We start from the raw sequence: 17,933 nt of genomic DNA on the forward strand, positions 1-17,933 counted from the left end.
TTTCTCATAATTATATGCAACAAAAACAAAAATAAAATCTAGGTGTCATTTTTTACATGTCAGATTGATCAAAATTTCAGATTTTTGTGATACCATTGAAGTATGGTGAAATCAGCATCCATAGAATAGTAGATGGAAGTGTAAACTGGCATAAACTGTTGATACAGGGTACTTCTTGACTTCTTTCAAAATGTTAAGTGAACATTCTCTAACAAGATGCTTAAATATGGTTGATTCTGCAAAGTGGGAGTGGAGATCTGGAATGGGGGACAGTTTTGTTTCTGATATACGTATATTGTGCTCTTTTATCTTTTATACTATGTATGCCATGCTTTAAAAACTTATTAATTTTAAAGATAGAATTTTAAAAACTTATTACTTAGGGTCCTTCATAGGATTCCATTAGTTATTTGTTTATTTTCTATTATCTACCTGTTGATCACTCTACACTTAACTGTCTCAACCAGCTTCTCTTTACATTGAGGTAACACTTTGAGAAGCAATACTGGGATATTTAGAGAATCTCTGGACAGGAGGGGCTACTCAGGGCGCCGTCCACAGACCAGTAGCATCAGTAGCACTTTGATCAGCATCTCCAGGACAGGGGCCGAGGAATCTGTATTTTCACTCCAGGTGGTTCTGATACTCACTAAAGTATGAGAAGCACCGGTCTATTGGATTCTTTTGTTTCTTTGTTTATTAATATTCAACCCTCTAAAAAGAGTCTGAGCATACAGCAAGGTGACTAGAGTTAATAATACTGTATTGCATATTTGAAAGTTGTTGAGTGAGTAAATCTCAAAAGGTCTGATCACCAGAAAGAAAAATTTGTATAACTATGAATGATGGCAGGTGTTAACTAGATTCATTGGGTTGATTTCACAATATGTACAAATATCAAATAATTATGTTGTACACCTGAAACTAATATAGTTATACGTCAGTTATACCTCAAATAAATAAATAATAAAAAGAATTTGAGACACTGATTTTATTTTATGCAAGAATAAGGATTTTTTAAACACTTTTGTGTGTATATATATTTTTTACTGAAGTATAGTCAGTTTACAATGTTGTGTCAATTTCTGGTGTACAGCACAATGCTTCAGTCATACATGAACATATATATATTCATTTTCATATTCTTTTTCACCTTAAGTTACTACAAGATACTGAATATAGTTCCCTGTGCTATACAGTATAATCTTGTTGTTAAACACTTTTAATGCCACTGACTACTATTTAGAAGGCTAGAAGAGTTTTTACACATAAAAGTTAAAAAGCCACACTAACTTCCCAATTACTTTGGAGGAGCTACCAAAGTAACTGCAAGGCAAAAGCAGTAGAAAGAGCAAGCGATGGAGAGACGAAAGCACTCTCTCATTTGGGGGTAGTCATGATAAAAAACATACATTCAAAGCAGGCTTTACTAACAGCTATGTTGGAAAATTATAAGTTGCCTGAAATAAGACAAAACCAAAGAAAATATGAAGAAATTTAAGTCTCTAAACAGAAACAAAATGTTCCACTCTCCATTTTTGTTTAATGATTTGATTTCGGTTTTCTGGCCCAGCACCTCTTGTCCATTCACAGCCTTAATGCCAAGCCCTGCAGATGAGAAACAATGAGTTGAACAATGAGCTCAGCCGGAGCTGGTGAGGGAAAAGCGGGAGTGTCTGCCTCCCCCAGCACAGATGGGGAGGAAAAGAGTCCTTTAAAAAAACAAAAAGAGAGAGAGAAAAAGGAGTGAATGACCTCGTTGTAACAGCAGAAAGGAAGAAGGAAGTCCATGGTGGTCAGGCTGTAACAGCTGCAGTGTATTCAGGTGGCTACAAGGTACACGAGTTGACTTTGGCAAGAAAATGACTGGCAACCGGGTAGTATGTTTCTGGGAGCAAACCATCCTCCCACATGAGAAGAATGAGCTCTTCTGAGAAACTCCAGGTCCACTTACCAGGCTTTCATTGTTCTCTGAAAACTTTCCTTCTCTTTTTGTGGGGAATTATTTTACTTCTCAAAAAGAGCAACTTCACGCCCTCCCGACATAGCCCGTCTCTAGAACTGAAGCTTTAAAACATTTTTGGAAACAGAAAGGCTCTGTACTCTTAATCTAAAATTAACGATAGACTCTCTTAAAAGGCATTAGGGGGAAAAAGTCAAAGGCCTCATGAGGAAAGGTATGTGCAAATTTCTTCAGCTATTTTGGTTCTGCAAGTGGAGGAAAACACATTTTTTATTGCAGTCATCTACAAAGAATTTCAATGAATACAGTATAAAGGAAACCCAAGCAGAAGTCCTCAAGGAAAATGCAAAAAAGTCTGTGTATTATTTCTCAAATGACCCCAATGCACAGCATGTATCTGAGCCTGAATGCCTTGTAAGTATTTTAAATAATAACCTTTGTTCACAAAGTGCAGAAGTTCTAGGTGTTACCAAAGTGTGAGGAAACTGTGTTCCTTTGACTCGAATGGTTGTATCATACTAATAAACATAAATCAGACCTGTTGGAATGTCTAATCCAAAGGACACAGGTAAAGGATGGGTCTCTAAATTTTAGCAGCAACATTGAAAAGATGGTTGCAAGTTAGGAAGGAATTCCACGTTATAAAGATAAAATATAAAAGTTAACAACTTTTTAAAGGAACTAGAAGACTTAGTGGAATAAGAGTGAAACTTTTCCATTAATTTTAGTGAAATCAAATTGTGTTCATCAGTAGCTTATTTGTACTTGGCCTAACTGTCAGTAAACAAGAAAAAGTTACCTTGCAGAATTGCAATAATCTTGGCACAGATGAAACAGTTCACCATATCTCCCAGGAGAAGCCCAGCCTTGGTTAAAATTCAGTGGGAAAATCAAAACTAGACTGCCCTCCCTGGATTTGGCTATGGCCTTGATTGGTATTCTGTCACTTTGTCATGTACCTAAAATAAAATAGTGCTAGTTTCCAGGTAATGATGATTAAAAAAAATAATAATAATCTTGAGATTCTCTAGTAATAAATGCCTAGAGTTTATCAGTTTCATCAAGACTAAAATCTGATGTCATAATAACTAACGGAAATTCTAATTGATGTTGTGGTAAAAGTTTTTCTGTTAATTTTGAAACATAGACACTTTTCATTGTTTTTGTCAGTTGTGTGTTCTTTTGGGGAAAAACCTTTGGACTCAACCTAAAGTGGTTCATGAAGCTAATCACTGATAGGGGCAGGAAGAAGCAAAACCATCACTGGGAGGAAAATATGCAGAAAAGAAAACAGATCATTATAGGGACCGTTCAAGGCACACTTCTGAAGACAGGAAGATTGCCATGGGCTCCAAGAGCACTGATGTCCAAACAGTACCTTATTTTTGTGCAGCATTTGGAAAGAGGAAGAGAAGGAAGTAGGAAAGAAAACATGGCAGTGAAATTGACTAACCTATCAAAGATTAAAATGTGTTGCTTTGGCAGACACTCTGTTCTGGTTGAGGCCAAGTGGTAGGCTGGTTGCTAATTTAATAGTTCATACAGTTTCCTTGCTTGCACAGTAGATTAGTTTGAATTCATAATAGAGTCAATACACTCTGTAATCCCCAGAAACATACGATTATACAATTAATGAAAAAAATAAAAACTGAGTTTATATTGATGTTGTCAAGGTGAACACAATCACAAGCTTTAGAATTCTTACATAAAGTTTGGGGTGCAAATTCATCCCAATTAGATGCAGCAAGTTAAAATAACTGAGTCTTCTGGTTGTATCCAGTATGACCAAAAGACTCTCTCCCTTGCTGGCTTGAAGAACCAACTGCCATGGCGTGAGCTGCCTCTGGAGAGCACATGGCAGGGTACTGAGGGCAGCCTCCTTCCAACAGCAAGCAAGAAACTGACACCTTCGAGCCGTCAGCCTGCAAAGAACTGGATGCTGCCAACAACACATGAGCTGGAAGCAACTCCTTCCCCAGTAAAGCCTCAGATGAGATGAAAGCCTCAGCTGACAACTTGATTGCATCTTTGTAAGACTCTGAATCAGTGGATCCAGCTAAGCTGTGTCTGGCCAGGCAGGCTATAGAAGAGTCTCCTATCATGATGGTTAACAGCTATGTGTAAGGTCATCATATACACATAACCATGTATATCCTGTCACCTTTGCTGCATTCTGTTAGTTAGAAGCAAATTGTAGGTCTTGCCCATTCTCAGAGGAGGGGGACAGAAGGGTGTGAATACCAAGAGGCAGGGGATCACGGGGGCCACCCTAGGGTCTATCTGTGACAATGGGTAACCAACCTAGAAGGAAGAAACAAGTACCCATAATACCAGGTGAATTTCTAAAGGATGGCTAGGACAGTGTTATCCACAAGCAGAATAGACAAAACAACTTCTTAAATTTTCCTCCTTCAAAGCAGTGGGAAGTGCACTGCCTTCCAAGGGAGAAGTAAGTCATCTTTCTACCATCATACACTCTCAGGCAACTCAGTGACCTCAATGCGCTCATGCTCCATCTCTGAGGTCCTTTCAGTTCTAAGCTTCTGTGACTTTGGACCTGCCTTTTCTAGGCTCTCAAGACATTTTGGAGTGCCACAAATCCTGGTTGTATTCTTACAACTACAACTCATTTGCTGACCATTGTGTTACTTTTGACACCTTAATACAGGCGGACAGAGAAAATATATAATAGATTAGTCCCTTAGAAAAGTTAAAAGCCAGATCATTTGGGTGTTATTATTTGATCCAATTTTTTATTTTCCACTTGAATGTTTGTATTTCTAAAGCATGATGTCATTCTAAAAATACGTGGAGATAAAACTATTATGCAATTTACTTTATACAGTCAAATTTGGGGCTAAAAACTATGTTCTCTGTGGGGAACAAGTTACATTTCACATTACACCCAAGTAATATTGAGTGTATCAAGAAATTACTTTGGTAGTATAAATTCATAGAATCTCAGGGTTATATAGAGCCATCATAGACATTTATCTAACCATCCATCTAATGGGCAAAAATCCTCCAGAACACGAAGAGCAAATTGTCTTATTTTTTGACAATAAGAAATTGTCAAAGTAAAAAGATGTCATTGCATATTTTTGTGATATTGTAAATGTAAGTGACTATTAAAAATAAAATTATGAATTTAATATGAATCAGGCAACTCCAAATTTCTTTGCTCACTAGATAAATGAAACTTTCCTTCTCTTCACACAATAAATTAAATTCTAAAGTATATGGAATTTTAAAAATATATTCACAGTTATTCTTTTGTGGACAGACTACACAATGAAATACATCATAAATGTCTTCTAACACTTCATTGAGAAAAAACTGAAAGTTGTAAGTCAGATTGAAATTAGAAATGCTTCATTTCCATTTAGAGGCTGAAGAGGGATAAAAAGTTCAAAAAGGAAATGATTTTTTTATAGCTATATGAGATCACAGACTCTGAGAGTCTGGGTTTCAAAACACTAAACACTAAAGCCACATTTTTGGAGCTAGCCTCACATTATAGCTCCTTATTATATGGCTTGCTCAAATACATATTAATGCACAATTAATTCTGAAAGAAACTACATGCTACAGATTGTATTTTATTAGGACAAGTCCAGCCAAATACTTTTTTTAACTCTATTTTTTTCAACCACATGTAAGTCCCTACTAGGTACAAAGCTTTGAGATTGAGCCTCTAGAAGGAAAAATAAAATTAAACACTTGGTCCTTGCCTGAGAAGCAGCATACCTTCTAAAGCAGAATTTCTCAAATTGTGGTACAGTGACAGCTTGTATCAGCATGGTGCAGGGTTTATTTAACATGCAGATTTGTGGGCCTCAGACTCAGAGGATTTCTAATTCAGTAGATCTAGGGTGAGCCTTGGAATATGCATATATAATAAGCCTGTGATTGTTATTGCACACTGAAGTTTGAGAACCATTGATCCAGGGATCAAAACATACGTTCTTTTTTTTTTTTTTCTTTTCCTTAGGGGAAACCGTGAACGCAATCCCCTGCTACCACAGATTACGCAGACAAGTTTCCCACATTTGGGGAAATCGCAGGAGTCAGCACATCCAGAGTACAATGGATGAGCCTTACCCTGGGAAAACCACCTTCATGATCATGATATTTCCCCTGCCAGGTAAGTATAAAACATACATTCTTAACTCATACAAGAGAGTGACTCAAGGGAACAAGTTATGCAAGTATTGAGTGAATTCTGATTATAGCTGTAGCCAACATCAAGGAATACCTTAGAGTGTAAACTTCTTTTACAGCATTTTCTAATTAGTGCCTATTGGTAGCAAATTTAATTTGTGTTTCTTAGAAAAAATCTGGATGGAGGGACCATTTGTCTTTTTCTGGGTGCTAAATTTTTTTTTTGGCATTTTTTTTTTTCCTGGTGAAATACACCGAACATAAAATTTACAATCTTAACAATTTTTAAGTGCACAGTTCGGAAGTGTTAAGTATATTCACATTGTTGTGAAACAGATCTCCGGAAGTTTTGTATTTGCAAAATTGAAACTCTGTACCCTTAAGACAACAACTCCCTCTTCCCACCCTCCTAAAGCCCCTGGTAATCGCCAGGCTACTTTCTGTTTCTATGATGAAGGGACCATTTTTAAAACTTGATCTAATGACAAAGTGTCAAGTCTGAGAATAAAAAGAGCAAGTACAGCTGAGTCCAAACATCAAAATCAGGGGTTAGATTTAAGAAACAAGATCATAAAGCAGAAAGAAGGAGCAAAGCAAAGACAGATGGATGTAGAAGCAGAGGCGCTTCAGGATGGAGCTGGTACAGTCTGGCCATCTGGCGGTGGGTGTTGGGTGCCAGGGAGATGTGCTCTCTGAAGTCAGATATGAACTATCAGCCACTGTCTGATACCAGATAATCCTCCTCCATCTTTGGTGAACAAATGACTATGACGAAAGTAGATGAGAAGAAGTTTAGAGGATGAAGACTGGGGATTATAAAGGATATTTACTACCTCCAAAATTTGCTGCAGACTTGGGAGATGGGCAAATCTGTGATAAAACCCACTGTGATAGTTTACTAGGACTGGAGTGGTTCAGGCGGGCCTTGAGACATTGTGAGGCTCTGCATTCTGGGCACAGGTATCATTACAATTAAGTGTCAAAGGCACCATGCCAGATGCAGAGCCTTCAGAATTCCATACTGAAGGGCCATGGTTAATGCTTTGAATAGGCCATGATCATCCAACAGGATTGGGGAGATAGCCTGAGGGAAGTCAAGAACTTCCCTATATGAATGTGGCCCCTAAGGCATTAAACTAATCAACCTGGAAGTCTAGATTTGCCTCCTACTGTGTATGCTGGGGAGGCTCTGAAGCTCATCCAAGCTCTAGGACAGGAAGCAGGGAAAAGTAGAAAGAGCCTGCGCTTTGGAACCAGACACACCTAACTTCAAATTCTACTGCTGCTTATCATCTGGATGACCTTTAAACCATCCAGATATCAATTTCCCTATCTATACCTCAAATTCTAACAATAACTACCTAGTGGACAAGAACACGGGTCAAATGCTGTGTAATGTGAAGATGCTCTCCTGGTGCAGAGGCACAACTTCTCTCAATGAAAGCATCCTGGTAAGAATTGAATGTGATTATGTGTATGTGCGTGTGTGTGTGTATATTTTATATATATATATTATATATATATATTTATTATATATATATAGTAAATGCCATAAAAATACATTTTTGTAATTGTGCACACTCTTCCCCAATAAAAATTTAATTTGACAATGTAATAACCAGATATATGGATGATTATAAACATTATTCATTTTATATATACATTAAAAAAAAGAATTCGATGTGGTAAATTTCCTGAGGTTGAGAATGAACAAAGCGGGCAGGGAGGTATATGGAAGCCTGACAGGTCTGTGGCTTGGGCCGCTAGGTTATTGGGCTCCCTAAGTTATGACCTCATTTTCAAAACAGCATGGTGGCCCAAGTCATGGCACCAAGGGTAAGTGTCTTAAGTGGGCCATTATCTCCATGACATTCGTTAGCCTCCACACCCAAAGTCATCCCAAATAAGCATACAATATAAGTAAAAATAGGATTCTTGTTCTGCAAAAGCAGCTTAATGACAAACTCCCTAGCTCCGCCTCCCAATTCAGCAGCTACTCCCAAGCCACACGTGGAAAATTTGATGCTTTTAGGTGCCTCTGATTCTACCATGACTTGAACCTGGAGGTGGGCACTGATTGCTCTGACCTCCGTGAATAGGACCTGACCAGTCTCATTTTCCCAGCGGCGAATGTGTGCTGCTGCAGTCCCCGTATAAGATGTGGCATGTTGCAGCACAATGGATGGACAGCTATGTGCCCACCTGGAGGTGGCAGCAGAGAGTGGTGACTGTAACCAGCTGCTATGGCTTACAGTCTGCTCCTGGAGCTGTGTAGGCTCAACAAGGAAACCAGCTTTTCAAATAGCAATCCCCATTCGTCTAGATTTGGACTTGGTGAGTTCCAAGAGCAGCTTGCAAAATGATGCCTAATGTATATTGTATATGGTCATAGAGTCAGACACATCTGGAAAAAAAAAACCTTTTTTGCCTTGTGGCTCTTTCTGGCCCACTGTGTCTACTGCGAGGACCAGAACTGTCTTGAGACCAAAGTTGTGAGAGCACTTACTCAGTGTGTCCTCAGAATTACTGCCTGAACATTGCAGAGTACTAATCCCAGTGGTCTTCAAGGCTGGTCCATCTCAGGGCATCTCAACACCTCCACGTAGATGATCCTGGGCATCTCAAACTCATCATGTTTAAGACTGGATTCTATCTCCTTCAGTTTTCCCTGTGGAAAGTAGATAAGAAGCACTAACTTTTTTCAATGCAGCCACTAAAACCAGGAATATTGTGTCATCCCAGAATCTTCCCTTCTTCCTTCTCTCTTATGGGCTTCAAACTGTTTGGATAATTTATGTGGCGTATCAGTGAAAAAAGATGGAGTTTTATTGCCTAATTGGGAACAAAAATCAGTAAAAGGTAAATCTGGGAAAGACTTTTAATTCAGATGTCTCTCTTATAAGGGAATCCTGAGCATTGAGACAATGAGAGTGGGGCTGGTAATTAGGATCATGGGGAGAGAATTCTGAAGAGCTCTATCTCTGATCGGCAGGAGAAGTTTGTGAACAAAGATGCTAAGAGTTGTTTGACTCCTGTTGCCTTATTCTGAAATGCAGAAGTCCTTGGGCAGGAAACCTTGTGGAGGGTATAGACTAAACCATCCTGTCATTGTCAGCCCCACAAGTGGCTGAGCAGCTGGAGCAGAAGGAATTTATTTTATTGTATTGTTTTGTTTTTGTCTTAAAGAGATATCCTTCTTAATATTTATAGTAAAGTCTGGAATAAAGATGCTTAAAGTATGCAAACTTGAAAGAAGATGGCAACTATACTAGATTCTCAGAATCAATCTCAAAAGAGCTTGACAGGCTAGAGTAAAGGGACAAATGACGGAGAGTGAAATTAATAGGAGCAAAGGTAAAACTGCACTGAGGCCAAAAAAAAAAAACAAACCCACTTTTTACAAGTTCAAAATGGGGAGACTTGGCTTAAGAGGAGCCCATAATTTTCAAACTTGTTATTAATGTTGCATTAGTCAAGGTATGCTAATTGCTATAATTGCAATTTCCAAGCCTCAGTGGTTTTAAGATATCCTAGGGAGAAAAAAGTGCCAAGAGGATGGATAGTCCTGGCTCAATCAGTTGATTGCTTCTAGCAAGTCTTCAGACATTCCACTAACGTTTGCCCAGAAAGGGGATTTTCATATAATATCTCATTTTAACCAAGTTAACAGTCATATCGAAAATATGACTTACAAAGATTTCTGCCAAATAGTAGCAGATGAAAGAGACAACAGCAAAATGAACCTAAAGAAAATGGCAGAGCAAACCTTTCTACTCTTGAGTACAAATCAGCCACATTATAGTAAAAAGAAGGAGGGGGATGGGGGGAGGAGGAGGAGGAAATTAAAACAGCAAGAAGTAGTTTCTCCAAATCAAAAATTACTGAGAAGGCCATTTAAAATACGGATTTACATCCACTTATATTAGTGAACTTATCCACTAATGATAAAATTCTCTTTAGTTGGCTAATTCTCTTTAGTTTTGAGATATTAACTAGTAATAAGAATTCTGGTGATTAGCAGTACATTTAAAAGCTAAGCACCTAGAACAGGAAGACAAATTTCAGCAGTTTTTCAGAGATATTTAAAGTTATGTGAAACAAATCCAGTTCTTGACAAATCTCATGAAACCTACCGATAATTGCTTAGAAGCCTCTTTTGAGGTCTTTATACTTTACAATGAAGGAACAAAAGTCACAAACCATTAGGGTCTCTACTTCATCCTGTCTCAGTAAAAAAAGGTTGAAATAATTATATAACAAAAGACTGACAAACTTAAAGGCATTCCTTTGTCAGCACATTTTTGGGGAAGCCACATAAAAAAACACTGCTAAAGAGATGAAGAAACAAATATTAGAACAGATTACTCAGTATTGGCCATGCATTTGGGTGAAAGAACAAATGTTTGTAATGTCTCCATTTATGGTACTTGTTAGATTCTATGTCAAGAATTACATTCCCAAAGAACTGGGTTTTAGGGAGGGCGAGTGAGGCATTTAAAAAATTTTTACTGAAGAATCCTACTGAAGAATATCCCAATGATAAATGATTTTGTAAATGAAAACAGTATTTTATGGTAAACTTGTTGAAGTGTAACCACTGAATTCAGAAGAATAAAAGATATTCCTGCAGAGGAATAAGAGGAAGGATTTCAGGAAAACTTGACAGGAATGTTCATCTCTGTGGTGTTCATCCAGTGTTTCATTCTTTGGGAAGCTAATGCAGTGAAGAAATTGGGCTCTAAGTGCACAGTGACAGTGCACGTACTGTCACTGATGTGGTTAGTTTTAATGAAAACCTTTAATAAAGTAGAACTTTACAAGATTGTAGGGAGATAGTCTGTTGAGATTGAAAAGCCATTTTCTTCGTTTACCTAATATTGTTTCCTTCCCTTCCCTTCTGCAGGCATGGTTCCAAGAACATTCCCTAATTCAATTCCTGTGTGATAGATCTGCTTCCCAGGAAACTCAGCTTGCAACAATGGCAGAGGTGGTCCTAGAAAAACAGGGGTGGTCCAAGATGCCCGTATGGGATTCTGAAGCTGCTACCCAGCCAGCCAGCTAGCAGTGAGGACTGTGATCATCAGAAGGAGGAGGGCTGCTGCCACATAATGGAACAGAGAAGAATGTGATGGGATCCTGGTGATCCGCTGGGGTGCCTCCTGACATTCCTTTGCTCATCTTGATGATAGATGGACAAACACAGCAGTCATACTTAAGAAAGACATGGAGATCAGGAGCTCAGAGATGTCAGAAATGAAGATATGGGTCATACTGAAAGGTAAGCCATCTACTCAGCAATGATGGTGGCTGAGAATGAGGGAATCTAAAATGGGTAGTAGATAAATATCAGTTGTGGCTCCAAGTACTTGGGCTCTGATTGCTTATAGTCAGGGCTATATTTTATCCTACTAACCTTATCCATTTCCCCCAGGAAAAGAGTTCCGACAGGATCTTGGAGGAACTCTTCCCAGAATTTATATGGAGAAGTGGATCTGAGTAGTGCAAATAGTGGACCATAGTAGAAACTGTGATGTGCTCTGTCCCCTTGAAGACTGAAGGACTTATTCACCCAGCTATTGAGGGCACTATTGGCTGACAGTCATCAGAAATTACTCTAGGCTGGAGAATTCTGTCTTGTGCAAAGTTATGCCTCCTTCCCCAGGGCAGCTCAGCTCCATTAACTAGTCAGTGTATAATACAAAGGCCTAAACCCCTCACCTTATCTCAGGACAACATTAAAGGGCATTATAGCTTCAGGGTCCCCAAAGGGTTGGCTGAGCCTTTGCTGATACTACATGACAGTGCAATTTTTTCTTCTGTCCAATACTGACTACTTCTTTCTCTTCCTTTCTACAATGTTGATCCCAAGAGTGCTTCCCATAAAAATTCCTGCACACTAATCTCCATCCCAGATGCTTCCTGGGAAACCCACCCTTCAACAAGAACATTATTGGGACACCTGATGAAATTTGAATATGGACTCTTGATTAGATAATGGATTATACCAACATTAAATTTCCAGATTTTTCACCATGTATTGCATTTATATAAGACAATGTTTTTGTTCTTAGGAAACATACTGAATGAAGTAAATAAGGATACAGGCATGTGATATCTACAACTTGGTCTCAAATGATTTGGAAAAAATTGTACGTAGAGAGACAGAGGATCAGAGAGAAAGAAGAAAATAGTGCAAGTGTGAACAATTTGCAAATCTTGGTAAAGAGTATGGGAGTTACTTACATACTTCTTGAAACTTTTCCGTAAGTTTGAATTTATATCAAAATAAAAAGTTTACCAAAGTAAAATAACCAGACCCATCTCTCATCCCATTCTCAGAGATTCTGATTCCCTTGGGCACTAATATACTGCCAACACCCAGTGCTAGTCTGAAGGTGTTCAATAAATATTTGTAGAATAAGTGAATGAGTAACCTTGGAAGTTAAAATAATGATATAATAATGATAAAAATGATAATGATCTCCATTTTGGATATGGAGACTTTTTTTTATTGAAGTATAGTTGATTTGCCATGTTATGTTAGTTTCTGCTATACAGCATAGTGATCAGTTATATATATGTGTATATATATGTATGTAATTCTTTTTTACACTTCTTATCATTATAGGTTATAAGGTATTGAATATAGTTCCCTGCGCTAAACAGTAGGACCTTGTTGTTTACCTATTTTATATACAGTAGTTAGTATTGGCAAATTCCAGATTCTTAATTTATCCTTCTCCCTCTTCCCACTCTGGAAACCATGTTTGTTTTCTATGTCTATGAGTTTGTTTCTGTCTTATAAATAAGTTCATTTGTGCCAACTTTTTAGATTCCACGTATAAGTAGTATCATATTTTTCTTTCTCTTTTTGGTTACTTCACTTAGAATGACAATCTCCAGGTTCATCCATGTTGCTGCAAATGGCATTATTTTATTCTTTCTTATGTCTGAGTAGTATTCCATTGTATAAATACACCACAGCTTCTTTATCCAGTCATCTGTTGATGGGCATTTAGGTTGCTTCCGTGGCTTGGCTATTGTAAATAGTGCTGCTGTGAACACAGGGGTTCATGTATCTTTTCGAATTAAGATTTTCCTCTGGATATATGCCCAAGAGTGGGATTGCTGGAGCATATAGTAAGTCTATTTTTAGTCTTTTGAGGAATCTCCATGCTGTTTTCCATAGTGGCTGCACCAAACTGCATTCCCACCAACAGTGTAGGAGGGTTCCCTTTTCTCTACTTGGATATGGAGACTTTTGAGTGCCTATGAGCCTTCTTTTGAAAGTCTGCTCTAGGGATTGTATAACCTTTCATTCAATTCTGAAGGTAACCAGTGAAAAGATAACTCCTGTGTCCTTTTTTGAGACCATTATTCTCTCTCATATTTAGAAGTCTGAAGTCCCCATGAGACCTTGTGTAATCAATAGCTCATCACTTTGGACCTAATTTGATTTTAAAATGGCATAGTGACTGAGTATTACCCTTAACTAATGGAAAAATTGCCTGACTTTTGTGGTCCTACAAATTTCTCTATCCTGTTTTGACTACAATACACACAATTATCTTTACTTTTTTATTTTTTATTTTTAAATTTTCGAACTTTAGCCTAACACATCATAGGCATATCACATTAAAAGTGTTCTGGTAAAAGCTAACTCTAAAAGGATGGCATTTTTTAGTTGGACAAGGAGGACTAGTTAATGAGTAGAAAAAATAAGAAAAAGGGGAAATTCAAGGATTGTTACTGCCATCCAGTGGTGGTACTCTCAGACAAACGTGATACAAAGCCCATCATTAATCTCTGTTTGCCACAGCAAAGTCCCAAATGCCATTCATTCAAGCTTAGGGACCAAACTGCCATTTAACTTGCCATGAAATTTGTATTATGTTTCCCTGATCTTAAAGTAATGACTTCAGTTGGTCCCATTGTATGCTGAGGCAGATCATAGGCGTCCATAGCAACCAGTTTACTCCAGGAGTACACTCAGTGTGGGGAGAATCTGGTCCTTGAAAGCCCTTGTCTTGATGACCCCAAACTCCTGCCCTGTTCTCCCTGGTTCACCCTGTTTACAGATCCCTATGGAGAGGGAACAGCACTGATTCACCTTTCAGTCCCTACTGGACATTTCCAACCCATTTTTTACCTGTGCTCTTATAACTATGAGCTCCTACATTGACTGTTTAGAGCCCATGGAAATTAGAAAAGGGATTAGTCAAAGCTCAACTCTTTGATTTTAACTCAGCAAGAACCTTTGCCTACTGAATAAAAAGAAAAGAAAAGAAAATTTAGATTTAGAATAAAAGAAAAAAATTGGCCCAAGCATATCATGTAAATTTTATACAAAGCATACTTTTTGGCCTTGGCAAACACCATCCAGTTTACAGTTTAATGTTTCCTACTTTTAAAACTCACATATAGTGTTCTCTGTGCACTAATGATGTGGCCTGTTAACCAAAGTTTGACCTTTCTGGGCTGTAAATCCAAGCCCACCCACCAGCTGTCCAAAGTCATAATCTCTGGCAGTGATGTCATTCCTTGACACTAAAAACAAACACCACCCAGATCTGTTTCCTTTCTCCTGCAGATTTGAAGTCCATTGTAGAGGTGCCAAAGGGTAGGGGCTCAGGAGACCACAGGGCTTTGCTTGTGCCCACTGGTTTGAGCAGCTGGCTTCTAGGGACTGGCCCAGATCAAAAAAAAAAAAAAAAAAAAAAAAGAAAGAAACAAAGAAAAAGAAAGCCAAACCCAAACAAAAACCACCAAAAACCACCTCCAGAGAATGCTGTGCAAGCTCTACTTATGTAATTCATGAGAGTGTGAAGACCAGAGCAAACAGTTGCCATCCAATAAAAGTCAATATATATATTGTATTTACCGGCAGCTCAGATATGCCAGTTTCACAAGGAAATTTGGTGGGGGTAGTGGGGAATGTGGAGGGAAAAAATGAAATAGTTTTCATCTCACTGGTTTTAAAGAGAGTTTTACATGGTTCTGTAGATGAAGTTTACTGTATACAGAAGTTCAGATGAAAATCCTCAATTTTAATTATGCAAGAATATTTTACCAACCCTGAAAAATGTATAAATTCACACAGTTAAAAATAAATATATTAGTGTTACTGACTTTTGGTATTGAGTAGGCTACAAAAGAAAACAAATTTACTGGTAAACGAAATCCCATATCCCACATGGACTACTATATAAACAGATATCAATATAGTCTTCCAACAAATACTGGAAATCAGAAATTCCAGATCACAACATGAAATACATTTGAATGAATTTTTATAAAAGCAAATACAAATCAACTAGCAAAACAGAATTCATAGAAACAATTTCCTATGCAGTAGCCAAAGGAGTCAGTAAAAACTTGGTGCAAAACACACAGCAAGAAAATAAATGTGAAAGAATGCCAAGTTCTCACACTCATACATGTAATAAAAGGAAATACTTCACTGCATATTAGTGCAGTCGTCCCTTGGTATCCCCCAGGGATTGGTTCCAGGACCCCTGCTGATGCTTGAATGCCTTATATAAAGTGGCATAGGACCATTGGCCTTCTGTACCTGTGGGTTCCATATCACAGTGGAATCCCAGGATGTGGAACCCATGAAGATAGAGAACTGACTGTATACAGTAAACAACAGAAAAAAAATTAATGGATTCTAGTGCAAACACTTGACCCTAACATTGTAGCAATGCCTCTCTTGGCTCTTAGGTGGACAATATCCACCTTCCTCTGATGTTGGTCGCTATGCTTTTTCACTAGGAGATCTCATTATCGCTATTTTCTTCCTATTTCCTACTCCTCCCTTCCTTACCGCCTCTCTCCTTTGTTGGCCCCTTCCATCTTTAATATGGGTAAACTGGGTGGGTGGGACTGAGGATGTATGCTGCCAGAGCAGATAAAGGATCTCTGTGCTGCCTAGGTGCTAGGGCACTGCATTTGGCTGTTGAACTGAATGCTTCCTAGACAAGCCTCTCTGGAAATACAACATACTCAAGGTTTTAATTTTGCACCAAGTCATGTACTGTTTAAGAGAAGTCAAGTTATAATTTCCAGTAATTAGCTAACTTGGTTGCCTGCTGAAAGGGAGAATAATAAAAGATTTTATTATCTCAAATCAATCAATGAAAATTTTTATAATCCTATATTGGCCTGGGTTTCTTGGATGACCCACTGAGCATTTCTCCCAAAGGCCAGTTCAGGCATGTGTCAGACTTAGAACTTTATTCTTGAGTTGCATCAGGTTTCTGTAGGCAGCAAAACCGAAAGGAATATTTTCTTCAGCTGCAAAATAATTCATTAAAATTCAACATTTATATTCATATTAAGCCCTGTAGAGAATTAGGAATAGGGAAGAACATCCTTCACCAGATAAAAGGCATACATAAAAACACTTCAGCATGCATCACATTAAATTGGGCGACAGTAAAAAGATTTTCTTTCAAATCAAGATGCCTGCTTTCACCACCCTACAATTCAGTATTGTACTAGATGGAGGTCTTAACTAGTTCAGTGGATAAGAACCATCTGTCTTTTCTCTCAATTTTTCAATAAACATAAAACTGCTCAAAAATAAAGTCTACTAATTAAAAAAAAAGAAAAAGCAAAGGTGAATGTATTCCTGAAGAAAAAGGTGGAGGAATTGACCTTATCAAAAATGAAGGCTTTAAGAAAACGTTACAATAATGAAAACACTGTGGTAAAGATGCAGAGATAAACTAAAAGTGATGGAATTAGACAGAGAGCTCAGAAACAGAGTCATGCATAGTGGAAACCTGATCTAAATCAGATCTGCCCCTGCAGATCAGTGGGGAAGGATGACTCCTATGTAAAATGATCGCTTCCACCCACAGGAATAGACCCTGCAGTAATGCTTCCTAATGCTTCTCACATGATGGCAAAGAGCCCATTTCACAGTTATTTTATTTGGCACACTGGGATAAAAGGGAGGGAATTTGAGGCCCCCATGTGAGTTTGATGGGAAAATAATTCATTAAAAATTTTTTACATTATACATTTTAAGAAAGATAAAATATGAAGTAGCAGGTATAATATAAAGTATTACGGCATTTTCCTAACCCTTCCTAATAAAATGGTTTTTTTTTTTTTTAAGTTTTAGTGAGAAGTTTGAGTATAGCTGCAATACTTTTTGTATTTTATCTTTTAAATAATCACTTGCAGTACCTGATCTAGATTTTTACCTTCATCTCTTAGATTCTTTATTTTTCTTTTTGGCAGCAGGGGGGTGTTAATTAGGTTTATTTATTTTTAGAGGAGGTACCAGGAATTGAACCCAGGACCTTGTGCTTGCTAAGCATACACTCTACTGCTTGAGCTATATTCACCCAACCTTGATCTGTCAGATTCTTAACAGTCAACTTCAGTGAAAAATTTGCATGAATAGATAGCTAGAAATGTTTAATTTTTCTAAAAATTATTCAGAAGCTTAAGACATTTAAACTTGTATTGAAAGACGCTTCCTTTTTCACACTGGCAAATGTAAAGTTGAAGTTTCTTGTCATGATCCAGTGGATTTAGAATCTAATTGATCCTTTTCACATCAGACTCCAATGTACAGAATGCCCGTGTCCTGGTAGAGCAGTCACCACCTGTTCTTATACATGTATGAAACACAGAAACACCCAGCTTTCCAGAGATTTTTCCTGAGATAGGTTAAGCCATCCTAAAGTAGTGAATCCTTTATATGACCACACATACCAGGATTAAGAAATCAGGCTGGGGAAGAAAAGCCATTTTGATAAAAGGAAATCAAAGAATCAGACAATTTTTGACATAG

General features: G+C 37.9%; 1 non-coding gene across 1 annotated transcript; it reads right to left on the reverse strand.

Moving 5' to 3' along the window:
* Positions 1 to 5,951: 5,951 nt before the first annotated feature.
* LOC116283549 (U1 spliceosomal RNA) lies at positions 5,952 to 6,115 on the reverse strand. The gene has a single exon (XR_004193182.2). It is a non-coding gene; the product is annotated as a U1 spliceosomal RNA (small nuclear RNA).
* Between the last annotated feature and the right edge of the window lie 11,818 nt (positions 6,116 to 17,933).

This window comes from Vicugna pacos, chromosome 15, assembly GCF_048564905.1.
Source record: "Vicugna pacos chromosome 15, VicPac4, whole genome shotgun sequence".
In the NCBI taxonomy this organism is placed as follows: Eukaryota; Metazoa; Chordata; class Mammalia; order Artiodactyla; family Camelidae; genus Vicugna; species Vicugna pacos.